Source organism: Diabrotica undecimpunctata, chromosome 6, assembly GCF_040954645.1.
Source record: "Diabrotica undecimpunctata isolate CICGRU chromosome 6, icDiaUnde3, whole genome shotgun sequence".
NCBI classification, from domain to species: domain Eukaryota; kingdom Metazoa; phylum Arthropoda; class Insecta; order Coleoptera; family Chrysomelidae; genus Diabrotica; species Diabrotica undecimpunctata.
Genome location: NC_092808.1, coordinates 23,763,815 through 23,780,902, shown reverse-complemented (window position 1 = coordinate 23,780,902; position 17,088 = coordinate 23,763,815). Strand labels below are relative to the sequence as shown.

At 34.1% G+C, this 17,088-nt stretch overlaps 1 protein-coding gene across 2 annotated transcripts in view; it reads right to left on the bottom strand.

Annotated features, from left to right (window-relative positions):
* sxc (O-linked N-acetylglucosamine (GlcNAc) transferase sxc) overlaps positions 1–17,088 on the bottom strand; it is a 70,735-nt gene that overhangs the window by 7,014 nt on the left and 46,633 nt on the right. The gene's annotated exons all lie outside the window — the stretch shown is intronic.

The window sequence follows — 17,088 nt, the reverse complement described above, 5'->3', positions numbered from 1 at the left end:
GGGTATAAATAGCACTACTTACATTTAAATTTTATTTGCTTTCTTTTCATTATTAATAATTTATTGTTCAAAACATATAACTAAACACTGAGAACTTATAACTAAAACAGAGATTAGAATCATATTCATTTTTACTCCAAATTAGAAACAGTTATTTTACTTGTATCTATTTATAACAAAATCACCCAGATCCTTGCATCAGCCGATCATGTATACGTATTGGCTGAACACATGGCTGTTGTGCTTGACACTTAAATGAATATGGCTTAAGGTCCAGAATACCTGTCACGAAACCTCTATTAACGCTCGCGAATATCTTAATTGTGGTGTTGACGATTGGAGTGCTATGCTTTTCACGGATGAATCAATAACAGATACTCACCAGATGGACGGCCTAGGATATGGAGAAGAGCTGGTGAATGTTACCAGCAATGTTGTTTTACACCGAGAGTTCAATTTGGCGGAGGTGGTATAATGGTGTGGGCAGGCATTTCCCTAAGAGGCTCTGTCGTCGCAGCAAGAGTGGACCTCTCAAATTATCCACTCTGCTGTACGCTCTGCTTAGGGCCTTCGTGTATAGTGTACGCAGTACCCCTAAGGTACTTTATGACAGCTCATACAGAACTTGTTACAATTCAAGGGGGCAATTTGAACGCACAACGGTATATTCAGCCATGTTTGGAAGATCATGTAGTGCCATTTGCACCATTTGTTGGAGAAAACTTTCGCCTGATGCAAGATAATGCTGGTCCGTACATCGCAAGAATAACACTAGATTACTTGGATGAAGTTGGGATTCGTTTATTGCCATGGGCCCCAAGGAGTACAGACTTAAATCCAATAGAGCATGCATGGGAGATTCTGGGACGGCAGATTCGACGTAACCATGGTGAGTTTGAAACCATGAATGATTTGGAGCAAGCAGTTCGTCACGAATGGGAGCAAATCCCTCAAGGAAACTTTGCTGCCTTAATCCGAAATATACCTGATCGAATGAGAGCCGTAATTAGGGCTTGTGAAGATAATACACTCTACTAAATATCGTTTTCCATAAAAAAATGTTTATATTAAAAAAATAATTTTTGTTTATTAGCAGATTTTCAAATTTTTTATTGTTTTTTCTGTGTAATATTCTTGAGTTGTAGGTATCTCGACGAAGTGGAAGAGGATCTCAAAATAGTTCGCATGAAACAGACTAAGACGCACGAATGGCTGTAGAACCATGAAGATGAGAATTATCATTTCGGATGTGCTGCCTCTTTTATTGAATGTTACATACTCCGTCGTCTGTTTCCTGTTTTTCCAAATCTGCTCTTTTCTGTATACGTTTTTGGACATTTTTTTTCGCCATTTCACTACCTTGAGTAAAAAAATGTCAAGTTGCAGATACATATATTGTATAAGTAGAGCTATGCAAAAATCGTTTCCTCCTCTTTTACATTTTCACAACAGAAGATATAATTGCTTAATCAAAAGCCAGTTTTAAAATAAATGTATTATTTTCAAACACAAAATAAATATAAATTCAACTTCAAACACGACAAAGTTAATATTAACGATTCATTCATAATCTAAGCTTTTGCCAAAATATCTCGGATACTGGTTCTGGAAATGGCCGTGATAGCTTTGGCCCATTTCCCAATTCCACATCTGTTCCGACACCACATATTAATTTTTTGCTTACATTCGATTTTTAAATATATATAAAACGGATTATTTTTATACCCTGATTTCATTACCGTGCAGGCATTTTCTTATCGTTAAAATTTACATAAATATTAAAAGTTATTTTTGGCGTATACATTCAGACAGCCCATGTTCACTTTTGACAGTGAACATGACCTACATAGAAATTTCAACCTTGGTTCAAAATGATCTTTTATTTACAACATAATAAACAAAACAATGCAAACAGTTTTATGACGCCGTATTAAAACATAATTTTAACACAGAAAAAATGACAGTTTTATAAATCTACAGAAATTAAATATTAAATACATTGTTCATAAAGACTTCGATATTGAACACTAACTTCTTTATTCATATCAAACGATATATTGTGTTGGAACTCAAGACATCGACTTACAACCGACGTAACTAGGTAGTAGGTTTTAAGGTGAAAATCCTTAAGTGATAGATGGAGCAATTTAGGGATATGCTATGATCTAATGCCAATAATATTTGAATCTCCCACACAACTAAACCATGAATTAAATCAGAACAAAATCGAACCACCATCATTACAGGAAATAAGTGAATCAATCTAAAAACTGATAAACAACAAAGGATCAGGAAATCCTACAAGAACTCTACCTCTACATATATGAAGATGAACATCGAAGCAATATTCAGTTTTTAAATCTCTGGCGGTCATTGCATCTTCTATATCTTCTCTCCAGCACTGTCTTGACCTACCTAGTTTTCTTTTAGTGGACAGAGTCTGTGTCTATTATTTCTAGATCAATTTCCATTTCTAACTGAATATCTTTGTTCCTCACCTTATTAAGTCTAGTGAGCCGGCAACATCGTCTCGAATAGTACATTTCAATGGCCTCAATTTTTCCCAGAGTATGGCGCCGTACAATCTAATACTTTTTTTATTGTTTTATAAATTCTTCTTTTATTTTCTTTTGTTATTTTAGTACTTCCCAATAGTTCGTGTAATCGTCTAGTGGCTGATCTTGCTTGGTCAATCCTGGAATGCATTTCTTCGTTACTTCTTATGTTATTTGGACTCACTTTCAGTTGATTTTATACTTCCCATTTCAATTTGTAGCCTTTCTGGTTTTTGCCCTGCAACTAAGTACTTGGTTTTTTGTATACTAATTTTTAGACCCCACTTGGTGTACTCCTTTTCCAGTTTTCTAACCATACACTATATATCACTCTCGTTTTCCGCTAGAATGCCCATGTTGCAGCACTTCCTTCTCCACACTCCTTCGTTCTGATATATTTTGAATATTGTAGGTGCCGTTTAGGAGCCTTGCTTTAGTTAGACCCTTGCTAATAGAAACTTCTCTTGTTAATTTTCTACCTGTTTTAATTATTGCCGGCATATTTTTATAAAGCTGCCGTACTGTTTTTATATTTTTTTTGCTTATTCCTTTGTCTTCCACTGCTACCCAGAGGATTGAGTGGTACTCAGACAGTGGTATCGTATGCTTTTGTCAGATCTGTAAAGAATATTATTATATGAGTTGAAAGCAGTGGCGGATACATGGAGGGAATGGGGAAATCTCCCCCACCCCCAAGAAGGTCCAAAATTAAAGAAAACCTATTATATATTGAACAATTTTTTTATTTCATTTTTGTGGATGTTGTTAATATGTGCTTTTGTCCAATCCGGTGGTAAGTCATGTCCTTTATAGAATTAGGTGAAAACATATGCTAATAACAACTATACTACTATAATAAAAATATTGGGAAAGAACCGAAAGGTAGAATTTACAAAACTGCCATCAGACCAATAATGACATACGCGGCAGAAACACGACCTGACACACAGAGGACAAAATGGATGTTAGAAACAGCAGAGATGAAAACACAGAAAAATTGATGGCAAGACACTATGGGACAGAGCGAGAAGTACAGATATACGACGTAGATGCAAGGTGGAGAACATCAAGAAGTGGGTAAGAAATAGAAGAGTAGAATGAAACGATCATATAAGTCGAATGACAACAAATAGAGTAGTAAAGAGGGCAAGAGACGGTTCCCCAATAGGAAGACGATCAGTAGGAAGACCACGAAAACGATGGAACGACAACTTACTGGAGGCACATTGAAAAAACCGAGTCATGTCTACATAAAAAGAAGAAGAAGAAGACATGTTATTGTGACGGTGTTCGTGAATTGCGGTCTTCTCTCAGTCAGAAGTTGTCAGTAATGTTCCATCTAAGATCTTTCTTTTATTAAATCTATTTGACTTGTTTCTTTTCTGTTTTTAAGGTTTTTGACCGTTTTTCATCCTTCTCTTGACCTTGTTGACTCTATCTTTTCTTTTTCTTTTTTTACATCTCTGTTTAATCCTGCATATGTGAAGACTGAAGGCAAATCTGCAATCTCCACTTTTTCGGAAATCGATATTTTGGTGGCATTGGATAGAATGAACTGTCTGCTTTAAGACCATTAATCTCTTGGTAGCAAAAACAGCGTAGAAACATTTGTTTTTTTTTTTTAAACTGGCCTAAAGTTTGCAAACTTCAAGTCTATACTCTGAAATCTGAAAAGCAATGCCAGCAAAGTCCAACTTCACCAACCGGAGCGCTCGATTTGCTCACGTGAGCTGTACAGGTAACATAGCTGCTTGATGTCTGTATGGAATGCCGTCGGTGCGGGTTGTGTGTACATCGTAACTTATAAAATAGTTTTAGTTTTGAAAAGCTTTTTAATTTATTGTGAAAGTATCAATGGAACCGTACAATAAACATAAAAAGCAAGGAAAATGCCGATTTGTCATGAAAAGTGGAAATGAAACGTTTCCAAGAGTTTGAGGTTAGTGCCCTACTAATCTTATGAATAAGATTAGGTTTTCTAGGTTTCTTACTTAAAAAATGTTGTCAACATTTTTGGTAACATTTCCTTTTTATTTTATTACAGCTATTAAGCGCTAAGCCTGCCGACGTATCCTATTTGTGGTCACACTAAAACCTATCGATGTAGTGTTTTAACAATGAAACAATGCTTAGATTTCTGTACTATTTATTACAAAAAAAAGCCATGCAATCATAAAACGAACTCTTCACAATCACAAATAGAGAAGATCCAGGACAATTGTTTTTCAACATTGCCCATGACTTTAAATACCCCTAATAAAAATTCAAACAATAGTTAAATGGAAATAAAATAAAATTATAGGAAAAAAGTAGGTTTGAGAAAATATATAGTGTTTGAAAATATATTGTGTTTTACAATATTAATATTAAAAGACATTTCATTCCGAGAATGAATAACTATTGATGACAAATACATTGTACTATACAATTTAAGAAGTTGCCAACGATTTGCAGAATCGAATCTTTTAAATGCCAAAGAAATTACTGCTTTGTGATTTATTATACAGTTACAAAGTCTATTCGCGTATTTTATATTTTATTTCGTTGGAAGGTTAGAAGTTAATAATAAATTCACTAACGACTCATGCAAAATTAATGAAGAAAGTCATGGTATTGACTTTGCAATTGGCAACAAGAAAGACATGATTATATAGATACAACAGCAAAGTTGGATCTAATAATTCTTATCATCCCAATCATTTTCCAAGTTAAATAATGTAGCTTGGCAAATAAAAAAATAATAAGAGCTGAAAAATCGAGAGAGTATTTATCCATTAAGACAATGATTCTTAATCATCTAGGAATGTCTTAAAAATTTTATGGAATTTTCACGATGCACAAATTTCTTACACAGGTTCTTAGGCTTCCTAAAATTTTGAATAATGATACTACAAAACAGGTTCCTAATATTGTTCTATGAAATGGAGTATTTAAAATTTTTAGCACATGGTACACTAAAACTTTTCCAGATGTAACAAAACTTCCTTGGAAGTTCAACTTGCTTCTTCTTCTTAGTCGTTAACCTGATGCAGGTATCGTGATATCATGAAGCTATTAGCTAAATTTCCCAATGTTCCTCCACGTTTTTCTATCTTCTGCCATTCTAGCACATTCTGACAATAGAGCGCCAATGGTAGCAACAATATGATCCGTGTATCGTGTGGGAGATCTACCTCTATCTCTTTTGCCTTCTACTTTTCCCTGGATGGTAAGTTTTTAATGTTAAAGACCATTTCTTCGAAGCACATGTCCAAAATAGCTTATTATTTGTTCTGATATTTGTGTTCTTAGTATTTTCTTTATGTTTAGCTGGTCCAGTATGGATTCATTTGTTCTTCGGGCCACCCATGGTATTCTCAGCATTCGTCTCCAGCAGTACATCTCAAATACATCTATGTTCTTTTTGTCTTTCTCAGTAAGGGTCCAGCATTCCGATGCATAAGTAAAAACTTCTTACTAGAGAAAGACTTCTTACTAGTCTCATTTTTGTATCGGTAGTTATTTCATGGCTTTTCCAAATTTTTGTTAATTTTGCCATAGCGCTTTTTGCGATTGCTGACCGCCGCTTTATTTCTTCGGTACAGCCTCCTTTGTTGGTTATTAATGACCCAGATACACACTTGCTTATCACACCTTAAATAAACTCTAAGAAGCGATTTTTAAAATTTCGAAAAACCAAATTTAACAAGTGCTGAATTACAAATTATTGTTGATTATTTATTGAATTCTCAAGAAGAAATAACTGAAAGTGAACTTTAACAAATAAAAGATTCATGGTTCATAAAGAGGTTCAGTTGCAAGATTACATATTGGTAAAGATAATGAAACAAATACGCGGAACAGTACGCCTGCGTATTTGTGTAAAGAAAACTAAAGCCAACAATGCAATCAAAGTTGTATTATTGCCCAAAGATTCAGCACCAAATATTTCAACAGTGTTAGAATCATTTCTCACGCTGTTAATCTAAAATGTGATTGACCGTATTGTGACATGTACTACGAGTAACATATACATTGAAAATAAAAACGCAAACAGTCATAATACTAAAGAAAAAACGGCTGCAAGATGATGTACAATATTGAAATTAAAGTACTGTTTAAAATTATTTTTCTAATTGCATTGAAAAGAGGAAATCATGGAAAAGTTTTGGAATTCCAGTCGAAATATATCCTATAAAGCTATTTTTAGCTGTAATTAAAAAAGAATGCTCTTCTTTGGTTGCTGTGATAATATTAAGAGCCGTGCACTTAAATTTTTCACACAACCATATAGCGAAAGTTACTCGACTTCGTAAATATGATCTTTGTAAATTTTGACATTTCATACGATAAAAAAGATTGACAGATTGAAAGTATATCGCGTGGTTTATCAGCAACAAACTTTCGAACGATCTCGTGAAAAATGGCAATCTCTCGTGAAAATTTTCGTGCGAGAAGACCGTCTGTAAACAGCAGTTGTCCCAAAAGATATTGATGCTATGCGTAGCACGAATAAAGCAGATCGACATGTTACCTTTCAGGAGATTCGTGCATCTATGGACAATAGGCATGAGTTAAATACAAACCATTTTGCATGACCGTTTGACAGTGAAAAAGATGTGCAGTCGTTGGATTTCTCATAATTTGTCATTGCTGTCCATATAGTCCACTCGTCAGAGACGAAAATACCATTCAACCTCTAAAAATCATTCGAACAAGATGAATTTTGCATGCACAAAGTCACATTATCCCATATTCCCGGGCTTCTCCCTAAAAACCCCCCACCCCTCGCCGGTGAAAAATCGAAGAACATAGATTTACTAAGAATCTGTACGCCGTAGGAAAAATATTTCAAACAAGTTCTCTCAGAAACCACGCAACAAGCGACAGGCAAGTTTGAATATCAGTTACGCAGACAAAATCAATTTTTGAAATAAAATTTATGTCAACTCGACAGTAAAAATTCGATATCTTTTGATCAGAGTGTCCCATCGACAAACATCCAAATGCATTTTAAAGGTAAAGAGTGCAGTTTTCATTTTTCCGCAAATGAAGTCAGTCTCTATAAAGCTCTTAAATGAATAAACGTTGCGATATTTTTGCCATTTTTTACGATACTCACGAGATCAATAAAATGTATCAATTCCATTGACCAGTCGCTGTGGAACTTCCACTGTTAGAGCCCAATCTTTAAAACATAACATGAATTTTGATACTTGGAAACAAATAGGTATGAGGCATTTGAAATATGCCAACAAAATGCTGAATTTAAAGTGTCATATTATAAACGATCTCACGTTAATTAATTAAAAATTATGATATATTAATCTACCGTTCCAAAGATAGAGCAATTTCCATATCGAAAATCACAGTGAGAATTGGCGGCATGTATTTCGCGCCAAAAATGTTTGTGAGAAAAACAACAAATACATGGTACCTACTTTGTCGTGTCCTGAATTTTAACATAGGTTAAATTCAATAACATTGAGACTATGACGGTAATCCCCCTGCCTGAACTGATGTGGATAATACCCATTATTTATTTTCATTGTTAAATTTTTTTTGTGTATTTATTTATTAAAATATATACCTGTCACCAGCAGACTATATTTTACAGAATAAGTAACCCCTAAGGAATAAAAGTTTAACCACACCTGGGGTAAACAATTATTTAGAAACACAAAATTAGTAGCAGTGAACAGAAAAGTAAGTTTAAGGAACGGATATTGTCTCTATTATCTATCTAGCTAGGTTAATTATTATGTTTGTCTTTGATTCCTATAGATAATAAATATTACACAAACATATCAATTATTTATATGACTATAATAGGAGAATGGCTTTCATAACATGCACAAGTGCACTCGCTATCCTTGTAAAACGAGTGACGTTACGCACTAGCTCTCTTTCAATTTACCTTTGATACCTCTCGTTTTAACAGCTGGTAACCCTAATTTCCGACCATTTTTTCACAGGCAACCTTATATCATCATGTTAAGAAAAATTAGCTTTAATTTGATATAAAAAAACATGTATACATGTCATGAACGTAAAAATTCACCAAAATAGTACCTGGATAAACGTGGCTGCGAAGCAGTTACGGCAAAGTGGGCAACGGTAGCCATGTCTTTTCAAATTCTTTACCCGCATTGCTATGATATGGATGGTATTTTTTTTTTTAAATAAATGGACGATTTTTTTTTCAAAATGAATAATCCTTAACTGAATTAAAACTATTTGCGGCAACTTTTTGACTGGCAACCTGTTATCAATGTATTCTCGTATTCTTAAATGTATGTAAAAATGTGAGTTAGATTAATTACATTATGAGAGTAGTGAATTTGTAGTGGTATCTCGTATTATAAGGAGACCATACGTAAAAACTCGAATAAGTATCTATTATAGATACGAATGTAAAAGAATATTTATTATGTATTACGATAATCAAGACCAATCCTACAGTTGGGAACAACAAGTAAAGTAAATGGTGTGATAAAATTAAGGAAATATGCAAAGAAACAAAAAGACGGATCAAAGTAAATTAATAACAAGAAGGAAATCGTGGATAAGAGAGACATTTAGGGATTGAGAATTACAAAATTTTAGGGAACAAGTGTAGCCTACATCTACTTTAATATTCATGAGCATCTTTTTTATTTGGTGATTGTAAACAATAAAATATAAAATAAATATATTAACCGTTTAATTTGTCCTTTGATCCATCCGAGGCATCCTTCTTCTCTTTTGCAAACTCCCACAACTGGCAACTGGATATTGATAATGGTATAGATGACCATGCTTTGCAGCTCCATATTTCCGACGACAATTGTGACGCGCCGAAGTCCGGCCCGATGGCCGTCATCAACATCGCGAACAAAGATACACCGACAACAACAAGCAACGTCCAACGTCAGTAATGATGAAATTTTTTTATGTCGGTATTTTTATGCCTCCACGGCGGTACATGTCCACGGTGTTCCGGAGATGACTGAGGATATTTTGGGTGAATTCCAACAGCGCGTAATACGTTCGCGTAATAATTTCAATTTGTCGTCACGGTACAATTCAAGGGATTAATTTTTTAACAGTTTCTGTGAAACCTGTATTTCGAAGCGCCAAAATTCTGGTGAACGCAATAAAATTATTTTTTATGATGCTATTTATATCCATAAGTGCTAAATATTATATATGTAATTACAATAAAGTTGGCAATTCAGTGTTTTCATAAGTAACATATTAAAACAAAAGTTTTGCAATGGTCAATTTTTTTGGAGAAATTCCAATCTTTAGATTTTAATTCCTAAATCCTAATTGGGGTGACGTAAAAGTATTTATAATTTTATAGCACCGTTTAAAATTATCCAACATATGATTTTCTAGAAGTTTGCACAATAATATACAAGCACTCATGGATAAAAATATCGAATATTTTAAAATTTTCTAATTTTTTTTTTTTGAAAATTAATTCTGGTCAATAAAGTCGTTTATTGTGAAGAAGAGTTTATTTTAACGTTTAATAAACAATTTTTTATGCGGAGAAGATTGAGAAACATGCTTAATGTTAGGTAAATATGGTGATTTTACTCTAAACTTAAATGTTAATTTAAATTGCTTAAACAAATCTTTTTAAGTAAAAAAAGTGCATGATCAGTAATGAGTATTCCCCCCTCTAGTTCTTATTACTGCTTACATCCTCCTTGGCATGCTTGTAAGTAAATTTAATTTTGGACATATCCTTGGGGAATTACATACCGTTCATCCTGTGCAACAAGCCGAAGCTCCTCTATCGTATTTGGAACGGGATTTCTTTGTCATATGCGGCGTTTTAGCTGATCCCACATGTGCTCTATTTGATTTAAATCTGAGCTAAATGGTGGCCAATCCAATTTTCGAATTTGGACCTCATCAAGATAATTTCTCACTTTGGCAGCGGCATGTGGTCGAGCATTATCGTGCATTAACATGCATCTGGCATATCCAATGTAACCAACATATGGCAAAACAATATCTTGCAAGATGTTTTGAACGTAAGAGTCACCAGGCATCCGCCCAATGACTTCTACAAGTGCGATGCGTCCCTCCCAACTAATACCTCCCCAAAGCATTATGCTACCACCGCCAAAACAAACGGGTTGGGCGAGATTGCAGGTGGCGAATCGTTCTCCAACTCTTCTGTAGACGTGGACTCGACCATCTGACTTCCATAATAGGATTCTGGTCTCACCAATGAAAAGGACATTTTTCCAGTAGTAGATATTCCACTGAATATGTGTTTTTGGAGAAGAAGTGGAACTTTATCAGGGCTTCTAGGTTTTAAGTTTGCTTCTTTTAATCTTCGTTTAACTGTTTGAACTCACATTAACTTGTAGTAGCTCATTTCTGAGGTGCATCGATGTCAATGAACGATTTCGTGTAGAATTAAGAACCAAAACCTTGGCCAGAACCAGAACTTTGACCAGGTCTTCGTACAAAATTTCCTGTCTAGTGGTACCTTTTTAAGTATGTATTCGAAACTGTAGATTTGACTTCTCCTTACCCGTCGTGCGATATCTTATTGTGTATATCCTTCCTCGTACAAAATTACAATCTGTGCTGTTTGGACTTCATCGCAGTGTCGAATTGGTGGTAAACTTGTTTTAAACTTAGTTAAATTAAAACAATATTTAATTAAAATTAATAATATAAACTAAAAATAACCGAATTACTATGGTGATTCATTTGGGTGAAGGATTTTTTTGCGTGTAAATTATTTTAAAATAATAGTGACTACAAAAAAAATTGGAACATTTCAAAATATTTGATATTTTTATCCACGAGTTTATATACTGTACAAAAAAAGGAATTACATGAATACATACTACTAGTCTTGAAGACTTGAAAATATGAATCATAGAAAAGCTGCAGAGATAGATAGAATAAATACAGAATTAATTAAATAAATTGGCAGTTTCAGCCACTTACGACTCATGCACCTTTTTAATAAATTCTGGCAAAGATACCAAATTCCGAATCCATAGAAAAAAAGGGGTCATCTATTTATTTAAAAAGGACAATAAAAACAAGTGTAGAACCTATAGAAGCATTAATTTACTGACTACTGCATATAAAATCTACGCAAAGAGCCTAAACATCAGACTCAAGATTCTAACCTCACAAACAAAATGGATTCCGGAAAAGGCGCTCATGCCATGGTAATACTGTTTTGTCACCTCTAATTGCGGCCCTGACGAGAAGCCGAATTCAGCTCTCTATCAGTAATACTCTGGAATTTCGTATTATCGCCGAAGAATGGATTTTGCCGCCGTCTATCCGCTATCTATTCTATCTACTTCGAGAACACCTGTTCTAAACGTTAGTTACAAAGACTACCCAAAAAATATTCAATTACAGTCCAAAAGTCAAGACCTCGAAAAATATGCTGATAATATCCTTGTGAAGACGACACTTATTAGTGAGGAAGAAGACAATCAAAACATCCACATATTGTCTACTAAAAAATCAATATACGTAAGAAGAAACTTCATTTATTCTAAAGATGTAATTAACAATTTAAAATTGCTACGAAAAAAAAACGTGAAGGCAAAATAGCCTGAACGTCATGCATTGATGTAGGCATGTCAAGTTACAATTCAATGAGTACAAAAAACATTTCGAGCAAGTTCGTAAAAGAAAAAACATTCAAAATCAAGGTAGATTTTTGCTCTTACATTGTTGTGTAAAGCCTGGAGCGCCAGTCCTCGCCCCAACACGGTTGGTGGGTCGAAATGTGGTCGGGCCATTCCCATAGAGCGTGGAGTATCGAGGTTTTAGTTTAGTTTTGCGCTTCAGCTTCCGAGCTCTTTTGAACCGTATTGATTTACCAACAAATGACGGGACTCACCGCTCCGATCGAAGATTGCCAATTCTTCGCTATTCATCGGCGCGTGAACCGGCAAGATTGGAAGAAGAAGTAGCACTCCACGCGCCGCTGGATCCCAGCTTAACCATATCCTAATAAATGTTGTTTAAACTCCTCTTAGGGTACGTTAAGAACTAGATGATTTGGACCAGACGATTAGAAATGGATTAAGAAAGTTTTTATCTTCCCAAGGCATTACAAAATATGCCGTTTGATATTCTGCTCTATTAGCATATTAGTTAGCAACTGCAACAGTGGACATAAGATAGAAGATATGTGAAACGCCACGTAATAATTCGTGGATAGACAAAACAACCAAGAAGAGATGTTGAATTGGACAGTGTAGAAGAAAGAAGAAAGGTTATGATCCTTGACAAAATATGTCATTTTAGATACATTCTAGGGTACCAAAACAAATGTCTACGATGTATCTTCTGTTCTCTCCCGGTGTAAAAGTAAGAATGCTGCGATGCTACGTCTTCTCTGTCCTTTTTTATGGTGTTGAATGGTGGACCTTGAACGAAGATATGTACTGAAGATTGGAAGCATTTGAGAGGTGGCTATATCGGAGAATACTGAAGATCCCGTAGACTGATCGTGTCAAAAATTAAAATATCGTCAGAACACTGACCGAGAGGTACTGACCACCATTAAATCTCGAAAGCTACAATACTTCGGACACATTATGCGAAATGAATCCAGATATGCCCCTCTACAAGCCATCGTACAAGGAAAAATATTTGGAAAGGAGGTCCACGAAGAACATCCTGGTTAAAGAACCTCAGAACCTGGTTCAACACAATATCTGCGCAGCTTTTCCGCGCTGTTGCAGACAAGATAAAGATTGCCATGATCATCGCGAACATTCATCACGGATAGGCACATCAAGAAGAAGATCCAAACGTTAAATAATTGGATTTTAGTGACCGCGTCCATAAGACCACGCAAAAAGCTCGCGACGTCAAGATGCGTAAGATAATTTGTGGTACTCCAACCTAGGACTCGATAACTCGGAAAATGCCCCATCAGAGCTCAATCATTTTTTATCTTTTGTCATGGTATGGGAAAATGTTCCTTTAAGAGGTAGTGCCAGCTGCTTTGCATTTACATAATTATAACCAAATTTAATTAAAATACAAATACTTTACCATTTGTCTGTGAAATATGAGAGATAAAAACAGTTGGAATATCAAAGCAATGAATACGTAAAAAATCTTGATTTTTATATTGAAAACACTCGAAAGTAAACTCAAAAATTATATTTTGCCTTGTGCTAAACGCGAATATTTTACCCCTTCACTTATTGAATTGACACATTATCAACGACTAAAATTTAACTAGAAGCTCCCGATCTTTTTACCGGTCTATCTAAACAATAAAGCTATCGTGTTAGAAAATAATCACGTCACCACAAACTGTTTTAAGAGGATTTAAGCGCCCTTTGTAGGCTTCAGATTTATCGACGTGACCCATTAAGAATTGAATATTCTATTTAAAAAAAAAAGAGATTATTAAAGGAAATATGCTTACGTAAAACGCTAATATTATTAGACAAGATTAGAACATAATAATTTTATCAACAACACAGATTGTTGCTGGAGTTGATTTATAGTTGATGCCTCATAAATATTCATTTTACAAGATACTTAAAGCTTTTCCTAAATCCGACAGTGGTGTGTTAACAGCACATCTTTCTTGAGTATGATTAATTACAGATCGTTGATAAAAGGATATAGAAGAGTTAAATTTATTACCTCTACAATATACCACGAAGACCATAATACAACAAATCAAGAACAACAGATAAATACAATAAAAGAGAAGCGGGTACTCAGTCAAACGCTTAAACGAATTAATAAAGAATACAAGAAACACTTATAGTACATTTGAAAATAATCGATAGCACAAATTTTATTGCGCGTAAGATAAAACCCAATATAACATCATAAAACAGTGACGTAGATTTTCTAAAATGAAATATTCAGAATTGTTCTGAAAATGTTTGGATTTTACCTAAATCCAAAAGTACGTAATCTCTACAGATACAAAATATTTACAATTTCCAAAAAGGAGAGGGTCAATTTATAAGCCCTCAACTTTCTTAGAAAGGATTAAAATTTCAAAGCGGCAGAACGTGTTTTGCAGAGGGTGAATCATTTTCGTTAAGATAAACAGGTTCTGTTTGTAAAGTCCTGTGATTATAACACGCTGAATTGTTAGTTCTATAATAAAAAGCGATATTATTAAGTAAACTTGTGTGGTGAAAATGTCACAAATGTCTAATTTTACTCCTCTAAAATTAAAGTGTCATTTAACCGTGCCAATGAAAACTTAAGTGTTAAATGTACATGATGCTCTTGTACATGAACATTTGACAAGTACTGTTCGGAGTTTAGTGTGTTCAGATGTGACCGGAGAAGAAACTATTTATAGACTATTTAAACGAAAGAGTGGAAGTATTATAGAAGCACCTAAAACGTCAACAGGGAGAAAACCCATTCATATAGACGATAGTGTGAAACAATCGATTAGAACAAAGTTCGTTTTATTTACAAAAAAAAATTTCTACTTTGGATAACCTTTTAGTAGACATTAATGAAGACAAATATTTGCCAAACATTAAAAGAAACATTAATGAGTGCATTAGGTTCGTTTATGAGAATAACAATAGAAAATCTGAGCTCATAGAGAAAAAAGAAATTATTTGTTGGAGGAGGCAATATTTAAGGAAAATTTCAAAATTGAGAAGGCAAAAATATTTTTTATTTAGATAAAACATGAATAAATGAAGCGCATTTTGTAAAAAAAGTTTGGCAAGACAAACTGGTTACAAATGCTCGTGAGGCATTTACAGAAGGTTTGTCTACGGGCTTAAAATTTCCAAATGGTAAAGGTTGCCGTGTAATTATCACTCATATTGGAGGAGATAAAGGATTTGTTGATGGAGGCTTCCTAGATTTGATTTCCAATTCTACGAACGACTGCCATGAAAAAATGACTGCTGATGTTTTTGGGAAATACTTCAGTCAAAAGATAGATTTATTACCGACCAATTCTGCAATAGTCATCGGCAATGCTAGTTACCATTCAAGATTAAAGGAACCGTTACCTAACACTAAATGCAGAAAGCAAGAACTCTTGGATTAGCTAACAACCAAAGAAGTAGTAGTGCCAGCAAAAGGTCTACTCAAAAAAGAGTTATTGCAACTATGCAAACAATATTCACCAAAATTTGAACTCATAGAACTAATTTGGGCTCATAATACATCAAAACTATTATCTGACTCCATATCAAAAATTTTATCTGACAACTGGTAAAAAGCTATAAGACGTGTCATAGCAGAGCACATTCTGGAAACTCGATATTTTAATAGAGGAAACAATAGAACCAATTATTATTTCTGTGGAAAATAAAGAAACTGATGGTGATGCCTCCTTATCGAAAGAAAACACCTATGTATTTAGGGATGTAATTATATATTTACATTACTAATTATAAGTTTATATGACACTAGTACCCGAAATTATTATTAAATTGTAGGGAAATGTTCTAAACCAATATTTAGTATTTTTATAAAAATTAATGTGGTACTACGTAGTTTAGTTTTTTTATATTAAAGTAATTTTATGGTCTCCGCCACTGAGGCGTTCAGTGATTGCTTAATCCCTTAGGGTTTGCTCATTTGCATTTTATGATGTATTGTATTTGAGGTTTGTCGGGGTGGTCATATTAAAGTCGAGTGAAAATTCAGACAAGAAGGTATTAATTATTACGTTCTTTCTGCGTTGACTAACCTTGTATTTAGATCTTTGCTATAAAATTTGTGCTACCAATCATTTGCAAATGTACTATAGTAGTAGATCAGATTTTTACTATTAGATAACAGCTGGAAAAGAGATGGGAATTAAATAAAGATATATCAGCTGTTTATAGATTTCCGGCAAGCGTATGATAGCATCTCAATGGATAGTGTGTGGATGGACACGGAAAGTTTAAGGGTATCAAAAAGATTATCAATGTAAGTCAAATATGTGTGAAGAATTCAATAGCTAAGACCAGAGTAGCGAAACATATCATGAAAACCTTCTCTATTACCAGTGATTTTAAAACGGGGCGATGGGCTATCCCCACTACTCATCAACAAAGCGATAGATATGATCATTAAAGAAGCTTACATAGAACTGAAAGTGTTCTCTGACCAAAGTCCGGGAATTATTCTGACGTATGTAGACGACACAGACACTCAGTTCCATCAAAAGAAATAATATGCTTATGAAAATAGAAATATCAATGAATAGAAAACGAAATATATACACATAAACATATAGAGCAGGTATATAACATAAAGATCATAACCCTGGACCATCACCTGAACAGAACAAATGAAGAACAAGAAACCATTAAAGCAAGAAAAATAAAATAAACTTTAGTAAAACTGAGCTACATAAATCAAAGATAACAAGGAAAAAAAATTTTAACAATTAAATAATTTTTTGTTTCATTAAAGACCGCATTGATATTTTATTTAAAAAACTATTTTCTCTATTTAAAGTTAACCTAACAAACACCCAACTAACCTGTGCATTGCAATATTACTTTCTAATATTTAGATGTGAAGGAGTGAAGAAGATTACCTACTAAAACTAACACACCAC